This window comes from Lissotriton helveticus, chromosome 11 (genome assembly GCF_964261635.1).
Source record: "Lissotriton helveticus chromosome 11, aLisHel1.1, whole genome shotgun sequence".
Taxonomy (NCBI): domain Eukaryota; kingdom Metazoa; phylum Chordata; class Amphibia; order Caudata; family Salamandridae; genus Lissotriton; species Lissotriton helveticus.
This window is the reverse complement of record NC_136072.1, coordinates 333,047,992-333,072,422: the sequence shown is the minus strand read 5'-3', so window position 1 is coordinate 333,072,422 and position 24,431 is coordinate 333,047,992. Positions and strand designations below refer to the sequence as shown.

The 24,431-nt window shown below is 48.9% G+C and overlaps 1 long non-coding RNA gene across 1 annotated transcript in view; it reads left to right on the top strand.

Annotated features, from left to right (window-relative positions):
* The window catches only part of LOC144791074 (uncharacterized), a 354,686-nt gene extending 336,796 nt beyond the window's left edge, over positions 1 to 17,890 (top strand). Inside the window, exon 4 of the long non-coding RNA XR_013602292.1 lies at positions 17,034 to 17,890. This is a non-coding gene — a long non-coding RNA (uncharacterized LOC144791074). The remainder of the gene's footprint in view (positions 1 to 17,033) is intronic.
* The last annotated feature ends 6,541 nt before the right edge of the window (positions 17,891 to 24,431 follow it).

Sequence of the window (24,431 nt, the reverse complement as noted above, 5' to 3'; positions counted from 1 at the left end):
CGTAAAAACAAACGTATTCCTTCTGGGGAGCAGCAAATAACTGCACCTAATTCTTTCAGTGTCTTAATGCCTAACAAATTTTCTGGACATGATTTCGTAAGTAATAAATCAGTAGTTCGGGACAATGGACCTACTTCTAGAGTAACTGGTTTGGAAATCTCGTTAACTATTGGCTTTCCTGAAAATCCAAGGGAAACATTTCTAGAGCCTGAGAGCGGAGCCCCTGGAACCTCGTCATGACTGATAGTAGTCCTACTTGCCCCTGTATCAATCAGAAACTTTCTGTCTTTCCCTAATACTTGACTGTGAACATAGGGACCCTCTTGATCTACAGGTATCTCGATGAGAGGCAAGCCTACCTCCCTCTCTAGGCTGTTTCATGAATACTGTTGATACTCTGGATACTCGGACTGTGCATACTGGTACATCTGTTGTGTAACATGCTGTGTTGCAGCAATAGGCTGCGGTGCTGGAACTGTCTGTTGTGCATTCTGTGGCTGAGAAGTCTGTGAAACTTGCTCTTGTCTAGGCGGACGTGGTCTTTCTTTAGTCTTACCGGTAGCTATGTTGTGTTTCAGAACTGCACACTCGTTTATAAAATGACCTGGCTGTTTACAATAATTGCAGGTCCCTTTAACAGGAACTGCAGGATGACTGGCTTGATTCGGACCCCTCTTCTGACTGTCTTGTGGAACAGATTGTGCAACTAATACTTTCATTTTCGTGTCTTTCATACGTTTCCTTTCGTGATCTTGCTCTTCTCTGATTCTATTCTGGTGATACTGGAGCATCTGAAGCATTTGTCAAGTCAAGTCAAGTCAGAGAATTTATATAGCGCACTACCTACCCAGAGGGTCTCAAGGCGCTTAGTAAGGGGAGGAGGATTACTTGTCAAATATCCACGTTTTAAGTTGCTTTCTGAATGCTAGGTGGTTCTGGGTGAGGCGAAGGTAAGCGGGGAGTGAGTTCCATGTTTTAGCAGCCAGGTATGAGAAGGATCTGCCTCCCATGGTGGTCTTGTTGATGCGAGGTACAGTGGCGAGGGCTTGGCTGGAAGAACGTAGTTGGCGGGAGGGGGTGTAGAAGGACAGTCGTGAGTTGAGGCATTCTGGTCCGATGTCGTAGAGTGATTTGTGTGCGTGGGTTAGCAGTCGGAAAGTGATTCTCTTATTGACGGGTAGCCAGTGGAGGTCTTTCAGGTGACCAGAGATGTGTTCGTTGCGCGGGATGTCTAATATGATCCTGGCTGAGGCGTTTTGGATTCGTTGGAGTTTCTTCTGGATTTTAGCGGTAGTACCTGCGTAGAGGGTGTTTCCGTAGTCCAGTCGGCTCGTGACTAGAGCATGGGTGACTGTTTTCCTTGTTTCGGTGGGGATCCAGCGAAATGTCTTCCTGAGCATGCGAAGAATGTTGAAGCAGGATGAGGATACGGCATTGACTTGTCTGTTCATTGAGAGTGAAGAATCCAGGATGACGCCTAGGTTCCGTGCGTGGTCTGTCGGGATGGGTGCTCTTCCAAGGGCTTCCGGCCACCAAGAGTCGTCCCATGCAGAGGGGGATGTACCTAAGATGAGGACTTCTGTTTTGTCTGAGTTCAGTTTCAGACGGCTTTGTTTCATCCATTCGGCAACTTCTTTCATTCCTTCGTGTAAGTTAGTTTTGGCGGTGCTGGGGTCGTTGGTGAGAGAAAGGATTAGTTGAGTGTCGTCCGCGTAAGAGATGATGTTGAGGTTGTGTTGGCGGGCGATGGCCGCGAGGGGGCTCATGTATACGTTGAAGAGGGTAGGGCTGAGTGAGGATCCTTGTGGTACGCCACAGATGACTTCAGTGGCCTCGGACTTGAATGGCGGGAGGCGGACTCTCTGGGTTCTTCCGGTGAGGAACGAGGTAATCCATTCAAGTGCTTTTCCTTGTATTCCGATGTTATTGAGGCGTTGTAACAGGGTGCTGTGGCAGACTGTGTCAAAGGCTGCAGAGAGGTCGAGGAGGATGAGGGCGACTGTGTCTCCATTGTCCAGTAGAGTTCGAATGTCGTCTGTTGCTGCGATGAGGGCGGTTTCAGTGCTGTGTTTTGCTCGGAAGCCAGATTGTGAGGGGTCGAGGGATTTGTTGGCTTCGAGGAAAGCGGCGAGCTGGTTGTTGACGGCTTTCTCGATGACTTTGGCCGGGAATGGAAGGAGCGAAATGGGGCGGTAGTTTTTGAGTTCGGTGGGGTCCGCTGTGGGTTTTTTCAGAAGGGCGGTGAGTTCAGCGTGTTTCCAGTCTTCCGGGAAGGTGGCGGAGTTGAAGGAGCAGTTGATGACGTCTCGGAGGTGCGGTGCTATGACGGAGTCTGCGTTGTTGAAGATGTGATGAGGACATGGGTCTGTGGGGGATCCTGAGTGGATGGAATTCATCAGGCGGATTGTGTCCTCAGTGGAGATTGGGTTCCAGTCGTTAAGGGTGTTCACGGGGGGAGAATGTTCAGCAAATGGTTGGGTGGGTTGGTCTTCGGGTTGGTTGTCGAAGCTGTTGTGGATGTCTGCAATCTTGTTGTGGAAGAATGAGGCTAGGGAGTCGCAGAGGGCTTGAGAGGGGGTGATGTCGTTGGAGTTGGCCGAGGGGTTGGAAAATTCCTTGACGATGTTGAAAAGTTCCTTGCTGTTGTGGGCGTTGTTGTCAAGTCGATCCTTGAATGCTGTTTTCTTGGCCTTTCGGATTAGTTGGTGGTGAGTGCGGGTGGCGTTTTTGAAGGCGTCCTTGGTGCTAGTGGTTGGGTCTTTTTCCCAGGCCTTTTCAAGGGATCGGCAGAGTTTCTTGGACTTCTTAAGATCATCGTTGAACCATGAGGCCTTCTTGCTGCCAGGTTTGCTTTGACGTTTTCTCAGTGGTGCTAAGGTGTCGGCGGTGTTGGATAACCATAGGGTGAGGTTGGCGGCGGCTTGGTTTGGGTTAGAAGAGTGGGCTGGGGTGTTTAGAAGGAGCGATGAGGAGATCTGGTCGATGGTGATTTTGTTCCAGTTTCTTTGCAGAGTTGGTTGGAGGTGGTTGGTGGGTTTCGGCTTGTTGTAGGTGAAGTGAACGCAGCTGTGGTCAGTCCAGAGGAGATCCGTAGTGTGGCTGAAGGAGACATGATTGCTGGAGGTGAAGATGGGGTCGAGTGTGTGACCTGCGATGTGGGTGGGGGTAGTGACTAGTTGTTTAAGTCCGAGGTTGGCGAGGTTGTCCAAGAGGGTGGTGGTGTTGCGGTCGTCAAGGTGAAAGTTGAGGTCTCCCAGAAGGATGTAGTCTTTGGAGGGGAGCGCGTGTGGAGTGACGAAGTCCGTGATGTCTTCACTGAATTTGTGACGGAGTATTAGCTTGCCAGGTACTTTCGACTTTCAAAACTCGATTTTTAACTTGTGGACTTGAATTCTCGACTAGTTTAGTAACAAAAAGATGAGGGTATGACTCGCTACCTGTCTTCAAACCACTGTTAATTATAAAACATTTTTCAAATCTAGAATAAAAATCACTAGTGTCTTCATCTAGTTTCTGTTTACAGGCTGAGATTGCATCCCAGTCTTCCTTTTTCGTGGCTAATAATCTAGGCAAAACTTGTATTAACAGTTCGGGTAATTCTTTACATTTATCTCCTAGACCGGTACCTGGTACATGTGTATTTTCTTCAGCTTCTAGAACTGCCCAATCTATCTTTTTCTCTCCCACCTCCCATTCTTTTTCTTTGAGTTTTTCGTATACCCCTGCGGGCAACAGGACCTTTAGCATTTTAATGATATCTGGATACGTGTATTCTCCCATACGGAGCATGTCTTTTAATTCTCGATGGAACCCTGCTGGATCTTTGTCGTGACAGGGAATTAACTTTTTCATCTCTAAGAGTTCCATCTTTGTGATGGGGGTGTAAACAAATACTCGTTGCATTTCACCATCTGGTGTCCTAACTGGGTGTACTTCTCGTAACGGATGTTGTCTGTCTATGTAAAATGGTTTACTTTCCGGGGGTGAGACGTGAACAAAATGCGGATTCAGAAACGTTCTATATTTGTGGCGCTGTTCTAGAATGATACTAATTAAATCGGTACCTAGACCTTTCCATCTATACTGGAGTAACTCATTCAGAACATCATGTAACGGACCTGGATCAGAATGCTGACCCTCATACAATGTAATGAGGTGCTGAATCATATACATACCCACCAGTCGCTGCTCGGCTGGGGGCAGTTTCAGAAACATTTGTGTCACTATTTCATCTGGAAAAGTGGTAGAATCAGTAATCCATCGGACTGCTGATCGGACTAGTTCTTGTTCATGCATGGTACTTAATTCACTATAACCGATTCGTGATTTCAGAATGTGATCGGTAGTTTGAAATACCTGCTCCAGAGAACCTTGTTCTGGTGCGGGAGGAGGAACAGTTTTCTTGCAGTCTAGACGTGAATGTCGGTCGGAAGGTCTAGTTCTACCTACATACGCTATTCTGGAAGGATTCTCGTCGTCTACCTCTTCAGTAGAAGAGTCATTTTCTTTCTCGCTTACTAGTGCTTCTTTGCGTTGTTCGTGTAACCTTATTATTTCTTTACGTATCTTCTTGTACATACTCTCTATACTACTGAGTGTCTTGTGTCTTCCCTCGGCTATATGATCACTCCATTTTGTCAGAACTCTCATTTCGGTCGGATCTTTAGTCGGATAATCTTGTTCCCTTATTAAACAATTTATTAGGAATTTTAATAGCATGAACTGAATCTCAGCTTTTCTTAGAGACATGACTTCGCCAATGCTTTCTGGGTCTGTTCCTGTACGAATGAAACGATATATTCTGTCTAGATCTTCTTTCATATTTGGTAGGGTGTCCAAATACTCGGTCACCCGTCTTACACGCAATGAATATATGACCATACTATCATCACCTGGGACTGGATCATAACGGCATTCAGTAAGAGCTCGCCTGATATCTGCAACGGACTGATGTTTGGGCGTACGCTGTAACGCACGTTCATGTAACTCGACTGACGTTACACGTTTGTGTGGCGGCGGGGTACCAGGAGGACCTCCTCCCGCGGCCCCTAAACTGGAATCGTCGACTGATACTCTTCGTGCTGGCAGAGTGATCAATGTAGCGGGTACTTGTAGTGTAGGCTGGACCGGGGGTACCGTAACAGGTGCTGTAACAGGTGCCCCGGTGACTGGAGGAGCAGGAATTACATTATTTACAGGAGCTGGCGGAACAGGGTTTGCATATTCTGGGACTGTGTCGTCCAAATAGGACGAGAGAAAAATATCGGCTGCGGTCGGTTTGTGACGTAGCTTGGTCGGAACTAATGATGGTGGAAAATTACTGGATGCCTCCGGGGTTGCTTTTGGCAAGCCCTCGGCAAGAAGAGGGTACATACCCTTAATAAGGGCATTCCTCTGTCTGTCTGACTGTTCGGTTTTAACTCGTTCACCTATTTCGATTAATTCCCTTTCTTGGGCTCTTTCTGAGTATTCTCTACTTAATTCTGGCTTTCTGATTTCTTTTTCTGTTCTTTTATGAGATTCTTTGCGCCATAACTCGATGGCATCTTTCTGTGACTGTCTGGCTTTCTTTTTCCATAATGTTTCTTCTACTCGCATGATGCACTCGGCATCCCATGTGCCTGATACAGGCCATCTATATTTCTCTTCTAGATCTTTAGTATACTCGACCCATAAGTCCAGATATAATATGGCACTTATGCCATGCTTATGATACATAAAATGACCTGGACTGTCCCTAGGCGGGACAGGAACTGCTTCCTCGAGCAGACCTTTCCTAGTTCTTAACTGACGTAACTTGGAGAACAGAGGCATGACGTAAACTGGGATCTGGACACAATACAATACACGATGAGCACAATAATGACTGAGGAAACAACTCATTCATACCACGACATTGAAAACACATTGAAATGACATTTAAGATAACAGTTCGGGTAGAAACATTCCCTGGAATACTTGAAAACAGAAACACATGAATTTCTCGAGACTAGAACTTACTAGAATTACTAGATGCACTGCTGAAACAGTACGAAACATACCGGTCTCATAAAGAGACACGTCAGGACCCGCATCCACCTAGGTGGACACTTCGTGTTGGATTTGCGTACCCAAACCCACGGACCAGAGACAAATTAATTGACCCTGTCTAGATACTACCCCAGCAACGGTACTCACCGGGCAGCAAGAACGGAAGGCCTCGGACTGGACTGGACTGCTACGACGACGGACTACGAACTTCGGACTTCAGTTACGGGTGGGCCTCCGGATACCTCGGACCTTGGACTCTCGGCTTGGGCTCTGGTCGGGACTCGCCGCGTTCCTCCACCGCCTCGTCTGGATGCTGGACCGCAACCTCCGTCTCCTCCGTGGGCCTGAGGGATACTTGAAGCAGAAATATCTGCCACTGCGCAGGATGGTTCCGTCACGACTGCAGAGGATCAGGGGGCTTGCGTGGCTTCTCCGGCGCGTGGGGAAAGGGCAAGTCCCTGTTCGGGCGCCATTATGTGGTAAATAAATAATTAAATACCTGTTCTATTTTTGACTAGATATACAATAACAGATAGCTCAATAAATAAGAGTCAAGATTCGAGGTATCTTGAGTTTGCAGGTTTTAATACAGCATAAAGGACAGCAACAGGACAACCTGCACGGGAATAGGATGGCAGCTGCCGGGGGCAGGGACAAAGGAATGGTAACTTTTAATAACAGTGCACAAGTATATATATACTAGAACAATTGCATTACAGTTAATACAGTAGGCGTAGCAGTGGGCGGAGTTCGTAGCAGTCGCGAAAGATAAGGCTGAAGTGGGTGTAACAAGAGGCGTGTACATTGACATGTGATGTAAACGTAACAGAATATGTCATAAATGGGGTGGAAACATGGAGGGGGCTACCTAAGGAGCCGGGACCTCTGACCTGGTGGTGCGCGCAAGCTGGCAATGACGTGTTACTAGGAGGAACTGGGGGCTATGACTTCTGTGCTAGAAGAGGAGACGAAAGTCTGGAGTGTCAGAGCGACATGTACCCAGGCATATCTAGTATCTGTTGTTTAGAGAACATGTTGATAGAATCCAGAAGTTATCAGGGCAAAGGCTGTGTGAGGAATATTCTATGAACATTAATACAGTATTTCTCTTACATGGAGACATAAAGGCTAGACCATGACGGAAACTATTGATGCGATTCAGTAGCTTAGGAATGCAGAGAAGGAGGGCTGGACTGATAACTAGAATCATAACATACTCTTGGCAGACTCGGAGGCAGAGCCAGGCCGAGCCGGGCACTGCGAGGCATGAAAGTAAGTGAAGGGTCAGGGATACAGGTGGGGGCTGTATCGCTCCTCGGAGAGGGTTCAGGAGACAGGAGCTGAATCTGAGTCCGGGCCCTTTTGAGGCTAGAAACGGGGACTTTTACTGAATTAACGTGCACACTGTGAAACGTGGCAACATAACTTTACATAAGCTTAATACTCGTAGCTTTCACGAGAACTGGAAACTGGCATACCAGAGTTGGACACAACTGCACTTGCGTCTTTAATCGATCATAAGGGAATACATATGCATACTGATCATGCACATATAACATAAGATGGGGAACACGTAGGGACATAGAACATGGCAAAATTTACTTTTCCACAGTTTGACTGCCTAGAATGGGGCTATTTATCAGCGGTGTTGATGAGATACGGGTTAGACACAGGATTCTGCCACATGGTTGGCTTACTATACAGGAACCCCGTAGTTCGGGTGCGATTGGGCCCTTACATTTCAGAAGCAGTGGCGGTGGGCCAAGGCACCCGGCAGTTGTACCCTCTGTCCCCGCTACTGTTCGCGCTAGCAATCGAGCCCCTGGCCGTAGCTATACGAAAGACCCTTGGCGATGGTATCCCAATGGGAGACGCAGTCCATCAGGTATCGCTCTATGCTAATGACCTGCTGGTGTTCGTGCGGGATGTGGGACGCATACCCACACAGCTGGCACAGCTGCTGCGCACATTTGCTGCCGTCTCGGGGCTCCGAGTGAACGCGGGTAAATCCTGCCTTTATGCTTTCAGGGAAGGAACCGGAGACCCGGGATTTCGCCTCGAGGGTACGCGGGTCCAATGGAAAGAGGACACCTTCCGGTATTTGGGGATACAGATATATCGTAGCCCAGCCGACTTGTTCGACCAGAATCTTGGGAGGGCGGTTGCAATGATTAGGTCGCAGATAAGCTTCTGGAACACACTCCCACTGACAACCACGGGCAGAGTGGCACTTGCTAAAATGGTCATGCTTCCCCGCCTCCTGCACTACTTTGTCAACTTGCCGTTATTCATCCCAGCTTCTTTTTTACTATGCTCAATAAGATACTGCAGGACTTTATCTGGGGCACCTCTAGGCATAGACTGGCGCTGGTGAAGTTATTACTGCCGACGGACCGGGGGGGCTTGGCTGCTCCCTGTTTTGAGCACTACTATCTAGCCGCGCAGCTACAGTGGGTTGCTCGTTGGCTGGCAGATAGAGGTAGAGATGATACAGCCACGGCAATGCCGCCATTCTCCCTAGTGGTACAAAAGGGGGTGGTGATGGACGGAGCATCCGAACCAATCAAACACTCACACCCAGTCAATAGATCTGGGTTTAATCCATCACCGTTCTTTAGCCCACTCTGCCACCCCAGTTCAGACTCACCTTGCTCACTTTGCCACTGGATTCAAGCAAGCCGGGCTGAAGATGGCTGTAATGCCAGAAACCAGTCCTCTGAAGCTTGTTTCCGGTCCAGGGAAGGCATGGCTTGGCAGTTCGGGCTGTACTGTTCCAATGAGGCACAGGGTCAGACTGATTTGCATATAGCCATGTCTGAACTGGGGTGGCAGAGTGAGCTAAAGAACGGTGATGGATTAAACTCAGATCTTTTGACTGGGTGTGAGTGTTTGATTGGTTCAGATGCTCCGTCCATCACCACCCCCTTTTGTACCGCCATTCTCCCTAGAGCGTATCACCAAACTTTTCCACCTCATGGCAAAGACCGTGCACCCGGGCGCGCTCCTCTTGGAGGTGGCATACAAGTGCTACAGAAGAGTCTTATACCTTACCCGCGACACGGTCCCTTATGCACCTGCTTTACCCTTGGAGGGCTCGCCTAGTGGCAAGGGGGAGCTCACATCCTCCATGCTTGCGGAGTGGCGGGAGGCCGACATTGCCGTTGATCTATACAGGGAAGGGGAGCTCACGGCAAATGAGACATTGGTAACTGAGGAGGGGCTTCCTCCCGGGGGGTTCTTGATGCACCGATCTCTGATTGCGCAGCTGACTGCCAGATGGGGAGATGTAGCTACAGAGCCCCGGCAGCATTTAACCATGCAGTATCTCCACGTCATGGGGAGAGGCAGACATTTGGTCCGCTGGTTTGCGGCGTCATTGCGGGAGCACGTGGAAATTAGTTTGGACCCCCTTAGAGGCAAGTGGTAGCTGGATCTGGGGCAGTCACTAACAGATAAGGAATGGGAAAAGGTACTTAAAAGTCTGGTCCGAGTCCCCAGAAACATACAGTTTCGCCTGATTCAGCTTTTCATTGTCTATAGGGCTTACCTCACGCCCGAGTTGATCAACAAGTACTTTTTCTGTGATGATGCACTCTGCCCCAGGTGTAGTGAGCAGGGTGCGGGATTCCTACACATGCTTTGGAGCTGTCCTGGGCTTGGTACCTACTGGCAAACAGTTAGCGAGCTGCTACGGAGTTGCACGGATCGAACCATACCCTTTGACTGGCCCGAGCACATCCTACACCATTTCAAGAGATCCCCCAAAGATAAGGTGACATCCCGCTTTCTAGACCTGGGGCTGGTGGTAGCAAAGCACCTTCTCACAAGGAGGTGGAAGGCGCATGACCCGCCATGTGCGCGAGCATGGAACTCCTCATTTCAGGCTTGGGCCAGGGCAGAGTGGACTGCCATACGCAGAGAGGAAAAGATAGGGCTCCGGAAGGAACCCATAGCGGCACATTGGGAGCGCATGCTCGGTACATTACAACAAACAGACAGGGAGAGAGGCACAGGAGATGGGGAGGGGATGGGACTCACACGTGATGGTGGGTGCATGCCACAGGCCGATCTCCTGCCGAGATAGTCTGATATGTTTAACTCCTGCTCCTCTAAGACACAAAGACAGCCATGCCAGTGTAGTCATAGATGAGGAGTGCACGCAATAGCGGGAGGGGGCAGAGGGTTGGGACTGGGGAGGAGGGAAAAGGGGGGGAAGAAAGGGAGTCAAAGTCTTCGTGAGTTTTCTGCTGCCACAGTTAATGTTTTTTGTTTCATATATATACCATCTGTTTACAAGCTCAAGACCGGGGAGGAGGGAAAAGGGGGGGGGAAGAAAGGGAGTCGAAGTGTTCGTGAGGTTTCTGCTGCCACAGTTAATGTTTTTTGTTTCATATATATACCATCTGTTTACAAGCTCAAGATGAAGGGTCAGCCCTAAACTGAACAGACCATTGAGTGGCCAGCACTTCGGCTCTTTGTATAGCCTCGGAGTCTGCATCCAGGCAGGCGAACTACAGTTCAGACCACTTTGGACGAACATCTTATGTATTATTCATTACAAAGCTTGAATACTTGTACCATAATATGACAATGTGCTAATGTACCTACGAAAGTCGTGCATCTGCCATCGAGCTTTAATGAGTGTTGTTTGTAATGTAAAGCGTAAAAATTAAACTGGTGCCATGTAAAGCGCTCTGATACCCGATGTCTCGGGTTTAGTTTGCGCTATATAAAACTAAAAAAAAACTAAAAAAACTCTAGAATAATATTAAAAACAGATTTGACACAAAAAAAAGACAAAATGTAAAATGGTTTGACTCGAATGTTCATCACAAGGGCAGATAGTAATAGATTCCGAAGAATACTGACCCAAGGGAAAGCATACCAACCACCGAAACGACTCCGTCCTGAATCTAGTCAACAAATTCCTTTTGTGCACATTATTTACATATAGTAAATACCGAGCAGTATATGGAGGTTCTTGTATAAGGCAATAATCCCTGACAGTGGGTTTGGCTACTTCGGACAGTTCCCTAGATGATTCTTTATGTTTTTGAAAGCCCACCAAAACCCTCTGTCGATCCCCTTTGCCGATTAGATCTGGGAGCTCAAACAAAGAGGAGTAACCAAGTTCCGTAAGGCCGGTTAAATTGTATTGGAGCCAGGGGATACAAAAACCACAAGTACAGCTTAAACAGTCTCTAATAATTGCTCGATTAAAATCAGCCTCTTCATTTGTCCAGATAGAACACCAGGTAGCTAGAGGTGCAACATTTATGGTATCTTGGTCATACTGGAGACCTACCTCCAAATGGAGTGGAAAATGCGGCGAGGAAGGGGGCACTCCTAAAACTCTACAGCAAAATCTATTCTCCTTTCTAAATCTAATCTCTAAAATTGGGACTATGGGCTTTCTACCTATGGACATAGCAAGTGAACAAGTAGTGCCAATTGCGCGTGTTAATCTTATTATTCTATTACTTATGCAGGTATGCCATGTACATCAAAATCCAGGCCTAAGTACGGGAAGGAACTAACCCTTTCCAGCTTTTTACCCTCTATATTCAGGCTACAGGACTTTTGGGGCCACAAATCATGACAAAAGTTTTCTTATAGTTTGGCTCCAGACCCAAGTCCTTCATAAAGTTGGCATAGCAGGAAATTAGTTTTTTAGGTCAATCGCAGTCCTTGCCATAAGGACTGCATCATCCACATAAAGAAGTGCTGGCACAGCTTTTTTCTCAACTTGTGGCACCTCAGCCCCAACCGTAACTGGAGTTTTCTCCAAATCGTTAGTATAAAGGAGAAATATGATTGGGGCAAGAACACATCCTTGGCGTACCCCACGCTTAATCCTAAACTGTTCTGAGCATTCACCATCATTACCATACCTCACTGAGGCAGAAAGATCATGATGGAGAAGCCTCAGAAAGGAGACCAGGCCCGCATCGACACCCATATTTACTAAAATGTCCCACAGCTTAGAGAGTGAGACATAGTCGAAAGCGCTGGTCAAATCCATAAATGCTAGATGAGTAGAGGTGCCCTTCGCATATTTATATTTAGCCAGGATGAGGTGCAGATTAAGGCACTGTTCCATCGTACCTAGACCCTTCCTAAACCTGTACTAGGTTGGAGCTAAGATATGGTTAGCATTTATCCAGTCCAGGAGGCGGTCTAGCACAACTCTCCCAATTACTTTGGCAGAGGAGTCCAAAGAGAGATATTGGGCGATAACATCTGGGATCGTGCACATCACCTTTTTTGAAAACAGGCCCTATCATAGATGTGCGCCAGGATTTTGGAACACCCTCACTGCAAACTGAATTAAATACACCGGTAAGTACCGGGGACCAGAATGCTGGGTCTTCCTTAAACAAATCCAGAGGAATTCCATCTGGGCCTGGTGCCTTCTTTCCTTTACTGTTGGCACAGGTATTTCTTGACAGACTTGGGAGGCCGTGTTCTTGACATTTTGGAGGGACTACCTGTCCCAGCACTCAAAAGGGTGAGGGGGAGTCCTGCAACTTGCATCATATGTGCCTGGCACTAATAAAGCGCAGTCTGAGTCCTGCGGCATGGGGGCAGTGTTCTTGAAATTTTGAAAGGACTACCTGTCCCAGCACTTAGCAGGGACAGGAGGAGCCCTGCAACTCGTATCGCCTGTTCATGGTGCTATTAAAGCGCAATCCGAGTCATGCAGCATGGGGGCCGGTTTCTTGACATTTGGAGGCACTACCTGTCTCAGCACTCAACAGGGCGAAGAGGAGCCCTACAACTCATATCACCTGTGACTGGAGCTATTAAAGAGCAGTCCGTGTCCTGAGACCAGGTACCAGGTACCAAAACCCTTATGCCCTATTGTTAGCCCAAGGTGCAAGCAGAAGAGAAAGGGAACAGCTTACAGTTAGAAGAGCCCCTTAGTCAATGTGGATACTCAAACTGATCTCCAACTATCTTGCCTCCTGGGGGGTGACTCCTCAATTAAGGTAGTAGTATCGAGTTTAAGGTGGTTTTAAATGATGAGCTTGATCCAATTATGTCTAGGTTAACTCATATTGAATCCCGAGTCTCAGAAATTCTGGATTGCATAACCACCAGGAGGGTTAAGCAGACGGGCAGCATCTTTCACTCAAGCTGGTTACCCCTCTGTTTCTGCTTCAGCATGTAGGCCCAGCATGCACCATGAGAATCCAGGTAAATCAGCAAGTGCCTCCAAGCTCTCCAGGTGCTCCGGGGATGCCGCCTTTATCCCACAGATTCAGGTTGCCCCCAAGGAGGGAGCAATTGTTGTGCTCCAGTTCCTTCCCCTCCATTGAAAATTGAGGCCATGCTCAACCTGCCCACAGAGGAGACCACTTATGTGGTAGTTCTGGGGAATATCCCACCCCAGACCAACCCCTCAGCTGAATCTTTTCAGGAGTTAAAAAACAAAGAGGTGCATCGGTTCAGCTGGAACTCTAATGTTGGTTTGAGGATTGTAGGAGAGTAGGATCTGCTTACTATGGTTACCCCCACTTTTTGCTGTGTTTCACTGATTTATTGACTTTAGTCTGGCTGTGGCCCTGCTAACCAGGACCCCAGCCTAGCTGCTTCCTCTCTAAATTGATTGCATGTACATTAGGTACTGTAACGACCTGGCGTTCCCGGGATCGGGGACAGACACCCACAGAACACAAGACAACCGGATAAATGCAAAGGATTTAATGGTGAGGTATTGCTCAAAGGAAAGCAAATAGCACAACAAAAGTTATAGGAAAACTCCAGTCTTTATACGATACTCAATCACAGCTTCTGGAGGTTCACACCGTCCTCCGCATGTACACCGGTCCCGATGTACCCCAACGGAGGGCACTGTGCTAAATAGCGGCCGACAATGCCGTTCGACAGCTGTGAAGGGTTGACTAGTTTTTGTGACAAGGCAGGGGTCTTGAGGGACGTGGGAGTCACCCAGTCGGGTTCTCTACCACTGGTTCATATGAGGGTACAGGGAGCAGCCGCTCTACCTGTTCCTAGACCTGGTCCCTCCGCAATGCCCGTTGCACCGCGACGCGGCAAACACCTCCTGGTGTGCGTCTCAGTACCCTGGCACTGCAACTCTCAGCCAACAAGGTGGAAGAGTGGGGGTCGAGAGCAGCCGCTCAATCGGACCTCCTACCTCTTCCGCTCTCCTCACGGAGACGCTGCAAACACCTCCCAGTGTGCGTCTCAACGCGGAATCAAGACCAATCAAAAGTACGGGGGCTGGGAGCTTCGGCTCGCACCAGCCTCCGCTGCTCCGGCGTGGGGAAACGAACAAACAAAAGTAACAGGGCTGGGAGCGTGCGCTCCCACCAGCCTCTACCGGGACCCTGGTCAGAGCCGCGCTGACTCGTCCGAGTCTGAATGCGCACCACAGCTGATAAGCCCGCTACTAGGAAGGGAGCAGAGACACGGGGCAGAGAGCGGGTGCTCCGTCTAAGTTCGACAAGGAGCGCTCTGCTGCAGGTCACGTCGGTGTATGGATTCCGAATATCCGACGCAGCGTCCATGCCGTTTTCGCCTAAGTTGGCGGTCCTTCCTCGTTATGCAACCGTGAATTCCAGCGTTGCATAATCGTGGCTCGCTAGGCCTTCTGGGAACTGTAGTCCGCGCCGCTTGCGGCGCGCTGGAAACGGCGATTTGTCCTAGGGGGGAAGGAATCGTTGACAGGTACACTCTAGATTGGTTACTGGGTAACCCTTGTGAGTCCCTAGTATATGGTACCTTAGGTACCAAGGGCATAGGTACCCCAGAGGCCTACCAGGGGTTGAAGCATGTATTATGCCACCCCTGGGAAGCCTTCCAAAATGGCACCACAGGTCTGCTCCTAAAGCCTGGGCAAGTTGGTGTAAGTACCCCTTACTAAGATATAGTATACCTATATCTACCTTTTAAAACAGACACATATAAACCTATAAGTCACTCCTATGGCAGGCTTTGACAATCCTGAAGGCAGAGTGCTTGGTTTTGTGTGAGAGGGTGCCCTAGCATTAGCTGAGCCCCTCTGCAGCTTTCGGAATCCCTATAGCTGTTCTGTGATATAGCCATACCATATACTCTTAAGTGCATTATAATCCTCGCGGTTAATGGTAACTTTGGAATGGCTTTATCAAAACATGTCGTGTTAGGTGTGCAGGGTGGGTGCATTCACTGAATGCTTTTTCAGACACTGCCTGTGCATACCCCAGTTCAAACCGGTTGCTGGGGCACTCAGCCCCAGCTCTGACGTTAAACTGGACAAAAGGGAAGGGGTGTAAACACCCTCTCCCCAGGTCCTCCCATAGAGTTAGTCCAACCCCTAAACTTGGTATAAGTATAGGAACCCAGTCCCTAGGACTTTAGATTACCCGGGATGAAACTCTGAAACATAAATCTTGGACCTTCGACATTCCATATCGACTGGAAGGCGGAAGAAATCTCCCTTGGGGTCAAGGAGTGATTCCCCTGTTCAAACAGGCACCAAAGAAGCATCTTGCCGGTTTGCATTTTCGAGGCTCCCGCCGGATCCCGAAGAATCTGCGACACAGGACACGGACCTCCAGACATCTCCGAGGCTGACACAAGTCCCCATCAAAGCTGAGACCTGTAGCCATCACAAGAGACGTGGGACCGGAACTCCTGGACACCGTACACATTTGCAAGTGCATCAACTTCCCAAGCTTTCCCGAAGTTATGCATTGGGCTACTTGTAGTCCAAGCCCTGAGCACCTTTTGCACCGAATATTGTGGGACTACACTCCACGAGTGTTCCTGTCCATTTCTGCTCTAGGCTCCTTCGCGATCCCTCGTCCGTTGACTGGTGGGTCCCCACAAAGGTAAATCCTTTGTTCCTTGAGCTTTCCTGGTTGCTCCAGACGTGCCCTGAATCCCCTCCAAAGGGTGAGTCCCTCAGACCTTGCTGGTCTGCACCAAAGCCAATCTTTGCATTCTGCGTGGGTTGCTGTTGCCAAGGCTTGTTGGGTCCAATCCTGAGACCGACTGTCAGGATCCGAGTATTCCTGGGTCACTGATCGGCATCGGTGAGGATACAAATCGCAGTAAAGCTACAGTTCCCGGCATGCCCGGGGAGAACGTTACGTGCGAGACGTAAGGCACGCAAACCCGGATGTAAAACAAGACATCGGAGATGAGGCGGCGCCGATAATTCTGCTGAAACCGGAGACTGTGGTTTGTACTTTGCTGTACTTCTGGTAAGCGTTGCATCCTTGTTCGTTGTTTATTCTCCGGTGATCCCCGTGCCGGATTTGGGCTCAAGTACTTTGTGGGAGGCGAGGCGGAGCCTGTCTTGTCCTCTCTACGTGTCCCTGGGGAAGCCCGCTTGGCAGAGAAGACATTCAGCCGTTTTGTTACGGGGAACAGCCAGACCAAATACACCACTCCGGGTATTTGAAGGACTCGTGCTGATCGAGTATTAAGACTATTCAGGTGGTGATCAAGTGAGTGGAGGAAAGACTGGTTGGGGCTCCAGCCATATTCATTTGTCTACTTGTCTCCTACCCTGGGATTTCGGATGAGGGGACTCTAGATCATTAGATCACCAGACATTTCATGACTGTGTTCTTTAAGCAGCCTAGGTTAAGAATCGATTAACCCAGGCTTGGTGCATTTCCTTTCATTGTTTTCATTAGTTGTTTCTCTTTATGTTCTAACTACAGGGGAGCCGAATTGAGGGAGACTCAGAGGGATTTGTCTATCTACAAAGTATGAACTCATGTATATATAGGTATGTTGTGAGAATGCTAACAGGAACTGTTTTACGGTAAAGTTAGGAATAGCTCAACATCTGCCTTGTACCTTTCCCTTTGTTGTTGATGAATCTCTGATCTCGCCTCATTCCTCCTCCCTGATTTCTGCCTTCAATCTTTTCTTTACAGGTAGGGAAGAGGACAATACATGGGGAGAAAAAGTAGAGTGTTTTTGTTGATGTAACTCATGAGTGCAGGCTACAGATATATACTCAGTGTATGCTTTTCTCGTTTCAGGTCTCCTTCCCTGCCGTCCCCTTCCTTTCCTTCCCTCGCCTGACTATCCTAGTAGTCTGTGTATGTTCTCCAGACTCTTGGGGACGTCGTGAGCGGGAAGCTATAGGCAAATCAGCAAAATCCCGAAGAAGCAAGAGGTGGAGCCTGACACCGACACTGCAGCACTCGACATCCAACGTGGGACAGCTGGAATCCAGCTCCTGGTTGTCGTCGACGCCTCCTGGTCCTTGTGGCTGAAGAGTCAAGCTTCACCTACAATACCTGAAATCACCCGACATCGGCTGGCATCTTCTTGTCACCTTCCTGGTCACTGGCTAGTGACCCAGACTCTGTCCCCTCTGCTTTCAGGTTCTTCAGATGTTTGATCCACCCTTGGATCCATCCAGACACATTTCATCTGGTCGCCTGCAGCACTTCTTTGCAGCTCTCCATTGGAAACGACGACGAAACCAGACACAAAAAGACACCTATGCACTCGGCTTCCCTGGGTGAGGTAACACTAGTACTTTGGTGCTCCCATGGGTCTTGACTCTCGAAGTGTCCAGTACTGAAAGGGTTCTACCGTAGTCCACTCCTAAGTGTCCTTAATCTTTAAAAATCTAACTGTAACTTTCATCATAGAAGTCAACGGTGATTCGTGACTGTGTTTAGAGAATGCTCGCGTCCCTCGTGGGTCTCCTGCTTCCCTACCTTGGGTGGTTCCTGGTCGCCCCAGCGGTTCTACAGGCCCTAGGCCTTGTCTCTATGCTCGACGTGGTTCTTATACCACTTTCTTAGTATGTGGTTTGTGAGGCCCCCAGGGCAAAACGTATACTGTGCTAATTTATTGTGTGCTGTTTAAGTTCTTGTATTGTACTTTTGCCTCTAGCCTCATAAAGAGACTAGAGGGGTGTGTTTAGAATAAAAATATATATATACCTGGTGTGGTGCTCCTTTCATTTGATCATTCAGGAGATTAAAGACTGGTAAAACAAGCTGCTTTACATTCCTTCAAGACTTAGCCTGAATGCTGCTCTCCTCAGCTACCACTAGGATAGCTTTCTATAAAGGTTGTCTTAAACCTACCATCAATAAGGGTCGTTTGGCCTTGTGCAAGGTGCCCACTAGAATAGTGGACAGCATATGCCAGGCAAACTTCTCACATTGGTGTGCAGCGTGTGGGATTCCAGCTTGCATTGTTTTTTCTTTTGAAAAGCCACTAAAGGTACCATAAGTACATATAATACAAGCTTATAATACAGTAAGTTCTACTGAATTTAGAGTTGTGTGTCAAGGGCTTAGCACACTGTGGCCTTTCAGGGAAACCCATGGGAACACATGTAGGGGTGAGACTAGGTTTTATTGCTTTCAACACCTGTTTCTTTCGTATAGTACTTCTATAATAAGGTAGGGCAAGTTCAAGGTCTTTCTTCTCCAGGGAACTGCGAAGTTTCAGTCTGTCTTGACTCCCTCATCTCCACTCCAGAATGGCGGATTCAGGAACGCCCAAAAAAAGAAATAGAGAGCCCCCGTTTTCAGTTAGGTGTTCTATATACAGTGCAGGGGTAAAGGTGTGGGGAAACACATGGTGCTCAATAGATGGACTCTCGAGTGTCAATAGTGCTCAGGGGAGGGAGTGCTAGGAACGAGTGACGGGTGATTCAAGGTGGGTTTGGCCCCTTCCTTCCCGCCCACGCCGCGATGCGAGCCCGTACCTGACTAAGCCACACTTCCCTTGAAGTGTGGCTCGGGGATTCGCCTTGTCGTTGGCCTCCTGGCTTTGTAGTTCTCTCTGCACTCCGTTCTTGCTCTCATCCTCGGCTTCCTCCTCGAACCGCCTCATCCACCTCCTTCTCCTTCGATACTGCGTCGCCTCCAGATGTAGAACACACCGGTCCCTCGTTGGTTTCCTGTTTTCTGTCCTCCAGGCAGTTCACGTCATCAAAGGGGGCGGAGTCTGGTCCAAAGTCAGCCCAGTTAAAGTAACAGTGTTCGCTTTCCTCAGTTAGTCCATGGCCCGCCTTGCTGCATAGAGAGAGAGCAGAGAAGTTTGTATTCATGCTCTCCTCGGAGTCGGACCGCTTCACCCCGTCACACACCACCCCCCCTGGATTCTCCCGATTGGGGAGAGGGAAACGGGAAAGGAAGTCTGCGCTAGCATTGTCTGTTCCTTTGCGATGACATACTTTAAATGAGAATGGTGGCAGGGATAAGAACAACCTCATTACTCTAGGATTCTGTGAAGCGTTACGGCTCTTCCACTGGAGGGGAGCATGGTCCGTGTAAAGAGTGAATGGGTGGCCCTCGAGGTAATACCTTAGTTTGTCCACAGCCCACTTAATAGCGAGACCCTCTTTTTCTATTGTAGGATACTTTACTTCCCTGGGAAATAGTTTTCTGCTGATATATAGGATGGGGTGCTCTATACCATCAGGGGACATTTGCGACAACATCGCTCCCACCCAATAATCATAGGCATCTGTGTGGACGATAAAAGGTTTGGAGAAATCGGGGGAGGACAACACGGGACTGCTAGTGATAACTCTTTTCAGAGAATTGAAAGCGTTCCACATCTCTAAGGTGGGGCTTTTGTACGAAAGGGGTTTGAAGTCTTGTTTCAAAGTTTCTGTGAGAGGGGCTGCTATCTTGGAAAACGCTGGTATAAATCGTCAATAGTACCCAATCAGCCAAGAAAAGCCCTCATCTCTTTCTTGCTAGTCGGGAAGGGGGTGTCTGAGATTGCCCTAACTTTTTCTATCTGGGGTTCGATCATCCCATGTCCGAGGACATGGTATGCAGAACTATAGGCCAGATGGTCTCTCAATATCTCATTCATAAGGCGCTGGAACATAGCAGGAGCTCCATGAAGTCCGAATGGAAGAACTGTGAATTCAAAAAGCCCATCTGTGTTGCAAAGGCAGTTTTTTTTCTGTCCTCTTCTCTTAGGGGTACTTGACAATATCCTTTGGTCAAGTCCAAGGTGCTTATGTACTGGGCGTCTCCTAGTTTCTCTATTAACTTGTCAATCCGAGGTATCGGATATGCGTCAAAAGAGGAAATGGAGTTCAGTGCGTGAAAATCCATACAAAACCGGGTGCTGCCGTCCGGCTTCGGCACCATCACTATTGGCGAGGACCACTCACTTCGGGAGGGTCTGATGACGCCCAAGCATAACATCTCTTTCTGCACTGCTGTTCTTTTTGCTGCTGGAATCCTGTAGGGTCGTTGTTTAACGATGGAACCAGGTTTGGTTTCAATCTGCTGTTCTATTATGGTGGTCTTTCATGGTAAATCCGAAAAGATAGTTGAAAACGGTTCCAACACCTCTTGCAAGCTTACTTGTTGTGTCTTTCGGAGGTCTTCATTAATCACCAGGTCGTTTATTGTTGAAGAGAAAGTGGACGTCGTGGGTAAAGTGAGGATGGCATCCTTTGGGGGTGGTCCTATCCATTTTTAGGTCTCGGCTAGTAACGCGCTGAAAGCGCGTTCTCGCCAGAGAACTATAGTGGGCGTCTCAGCAGTCTGAGAACGCCGAAGGGAGACAAGACCTGGCCGCGCGCAGCGTTTTCCCATAGGATAACGTTGTGCGCGCGGCCATGTCTTGTGTCCACAGCTGCATGGCATACCGGATCGCGTCGCGCGCCTCTCTGGAATGCAGGGGGAGTCTGCAGAGAGGCGTGCGGCGCTGCTAAAAAGGCTGACGTCCAACACAGCTTAAAGTGCACAGCTACGAAAACGGTTTACTTACAGTTTTATAACATGATTGATTTTAGAACATGTATGCAAACATACCTGTAAATACAAACATAACTCCGTATCAATGTACAGTGAGTAACAGTGCACGTGATCATACAATGCCAACGAGGCATTCTGGTGACAACCAACACGTCTGATTGCAAGTAGGTTCCATGCACACGTACACCACCACTGCCATGCACACACAGATACCACCACTGCCATGCACACACGCACACCACCACTGCCATGCACACACGCACACCACCACTGCCATGCACACACGCACACCACCACTGCCATGCACACACGCACACCACCACTGCCATGCACACACAGACACCACCACTGCCATGCACACACGGACACCACCACTGCCATGCACACACGCACACCACCACTGCCATGCACACACAGACACCACCACTGCCATGCACACACGCACACCTCCACTGCCATGCACACACGCACACCACCACTGCCATGCACACACGCACACCACCACTGCCATGCACACACGGACACCACTACTGCCATGCACACACGGACACCACCACTGCCATGCACACACAGACACCACCACTGCCATGCACACACGGACACCACCACTGCCATGCACACACGGACACCACCACGCACACACGGACACCACCACTGCCATGCACACATGGACACCAACACTGCCATGCACACACGGACACCACCACTGCCATGCACACACAGACACCACCACTGCCATGCACACACGCACACCACCACTGCCATGCACACACGCACACCACCACTGCCATGCACACATGCACACCACCACTGCCATGCACACACGCACACCACCACTGCCATGCACACACGCACACCACTACTGCCATGCAAACACGCACACCACCACTGCCATGCACACACAGACACCACCAGCTGAGTGCAGAGTGCTGAGTAGTGAGTAGTGAGTTTCCAGAGTGCAGAGTAGTGAGTGCAGAGTAGTGAGTGCAGGAGAGTGAGTGCAGAGTGCAGTGTAGTGAGTGCAGAGTGCAGAGTAGTGAGTGCAGAGTGCAGAGTAGTGAGTGCAGAGTAGTGAGTGCAGAGTAGTGAGTGCAGAGTAGTGAGTAGTGAGTGCAGAGTAGTGAGTGCAGAGTAGTGAGTGCAAAGTAGTGAGTAGTGAGTGCAGAGTAGTGAGTGCAGAGTAGTGAGTGCAGAGTAGTGAGTAGTGAGTGCAGAGTAGTGAGTAGTGAGTGCAGAGTAGTGAGTAGTGAGTACAGAGTAGTGAGTGCAGAGTAGTGAGTGCAGAGTAGTGAGTGCAGAGTAGTGAGTGCAGAGTAGTGAGTAGTGAGTAGTGAGTGCAGAGTAGTGAGTAGTGAGTGCACAGTAGTGAGTGGTGAGTGCACAGTAGTGAGTAGTGAGTGCACAGTAGTGAGTAGTGAGTATACAGTAGTGAGTAGTGAGTGCACAGTAGTGAGTAGTGAGTGCAGAGTAGTGAGTAGTGAGTGCAGAGTAGTGAGTGCAAAGTAGTGAGTGCAGAGTAGTGAGTAGTGAGTGCAGAGTAGTGAGTGCAGAGTAGTGAGTGCACAGTAGTGAGTAGTGAGTGCACAGTAGTGAGTGCAGAGTAGTGAGTAGTGAGCGCACAGTAGTGAGTAGTGAGTGCAGAGTAGTGAGTGCAGAGTAGTGAGTGCAGAGTAGTGAGTGCAGAGCAGTGAGTGCAGAGTAGTGAGTAGTGAGTGCAGAGTAGTGAGTGCAGAGTAGTGAGTAGTGAGTGCAGAGTAGTGAGTGCAGAGTAGTGAGTGCAGAGTAGTGAGTAGTGAGTGCAGAGTAGTGAGTGCAGAGTAGTGAGTAGTGAGTGCAGAGTAGTGAGTAGTGAGTAGTGAGTGCAGAGTAGTGAGTGCAGATTAGTGAGTGCAGAGTAGTGAGTGCAGAGTAGTGAGTGCAGAGTAGTGAGTAGTGAGTGCAGAGTAGTGAGTAGTGAGTGCAGAGTAGTGAGTAGTGAGTGCAGAGTAGTGAGTGCAGAGTAGTGAGTAGTGAGTGCAGAGTAGTGAATGCAGAGTAGTGAGTAGTGAGTGCACAGTAGTGAGTAGTGAGTGCAGAGAAGTGATTGCACAGTAGTGAGTAGTGAGTGCAGAGTAGTGAGTGTAGAGTAGTGAGTAGTGAGTGCAGAGTAGTGAGTGCACAGTAGTGAGTATTGAGTGCAGAGTATTGAGTGCACAGTAGTGAGTAGTGAGTGCAGAGTAGTGAGTGCAGAGTAGTGAGTAGTGAGTGCAGAGTAGTGAGTAGTGAGAGCAGAGTAGTGAGTAGTGAGTGCAGAGTAGTGAGTAGTGAGTGCAGAGTAGTGAGTGCAGAATAGTGAGTAGTGAGTGCAGAGTAGTGAGTGCAGAGTAGTGAGTAGTAGTGAGTGCAGAGTAGTGAGTACAGAGTAGTGAGTGCAGAGTAGTGAGTGCAGAGTAGTGAGTGCAGAGTAGTGAGTAGTGAGTGCAGAGTAGTGAGTAGTGAGTGCACAGTAGTGAGTAGTGAGTGCACAGTAGTGAGTAGTGAGTGCACAGTAGTGAGTGCAGAGTTGTGAGTGCACAGTAGTGAGTGCACAGTAGTGAGTGCAGAGTAGTGAGTAGTGAGTGCACAGTAGTGAGTGCAGAGTAGTGAGTGCAGAGTAGTGAGTAGTGAGTGCAGAGTAGTGAGTGCACAGTAGTGAGTGCAGAGTAGTGAGTGCAGAGTAGTGAGTGCACAGTAGTTAGTGCAGAGTAGTGAGTGCAGAGTAGTGAGTAGTGAGTGCAGAGTAGTGAGTAGTGAGTGCAGAGTAGTGAGTGCAGAGTAGTGAGTGCAGAGTAGTGAGTACACAGAAGTGAGTGCAGAGTAGTGAGTAGTGAGTGCAGAGTAGTGAGTGCAGAGTAGTGAGTGCAGAGTAGTGAGTGCAGAGTAGTGAGTAGTGAGTGCAGAGTAGTGAGTAGTGAGTGCAGAGAAGTGAGTAGTGAGTGCAGAGTAGTGATTGCACAGTAGTGAGTAGTGAGTGCAGAGTAGTGAGTGCAGAGTAGTGAGTAGTGAGTGCAGAGTAGTGAGTAGTGAGTGCAGAGTAGTGAGTGCAGAGTAGTGAGTGCAGAGTAGTGAGTGCAGAGTAGTGAGTGCAGAGTAGTGAGTAGTGAGTGCAGAGTAGTGAGTAGTGAGTAGTGAGTGCAGAGTAGTGAGTAGTGAGTGCAGAGTAGTGAGTGCAGAGTAGTGAGTGCAGAGTAGTGAGTGCAGAGTAGTGAGTGCAGAGTAGTGAGTAGTGAGTAGTGAGTGCAGAGTAGTGAGTAGTGAGTGCAGAGTAGTGAGTAGTGAGTGCAGAGTAGTGAGTAGTGATTGCAGAGAAGTGAGTGCAGAGTAGTGAGTAGTGAGTGCAGAGTAGTGAGTAGTGAGTGCAGAGTAGTGAGTGCAGAGTAGTGAGTAGTGAGTAGTGAGTGCAGAGTAGTGAGTAGTGAGTGCAGAGTAGTGAGTAGTGAGTGCAGAGTAGTGAGTGCAGAGTAGTGAGTGCAGAGTAGTGAGTGCAGAGTAGTGAGTGCAGAGTAGTGAGTGCACAGTAGTGAGTAGTGAGTGCACAGTAGTGAGTAGTGAGTGCACAGTAGTGAGTGCACAGTAGTGAGTAGTGAGTGCAGAGTAGTGAGTGCACAGTAGTGAGTAGTGAGTGCACAGTAGTGAGTGCAGAGTAGTGAGTGCACAGTAGTGAGT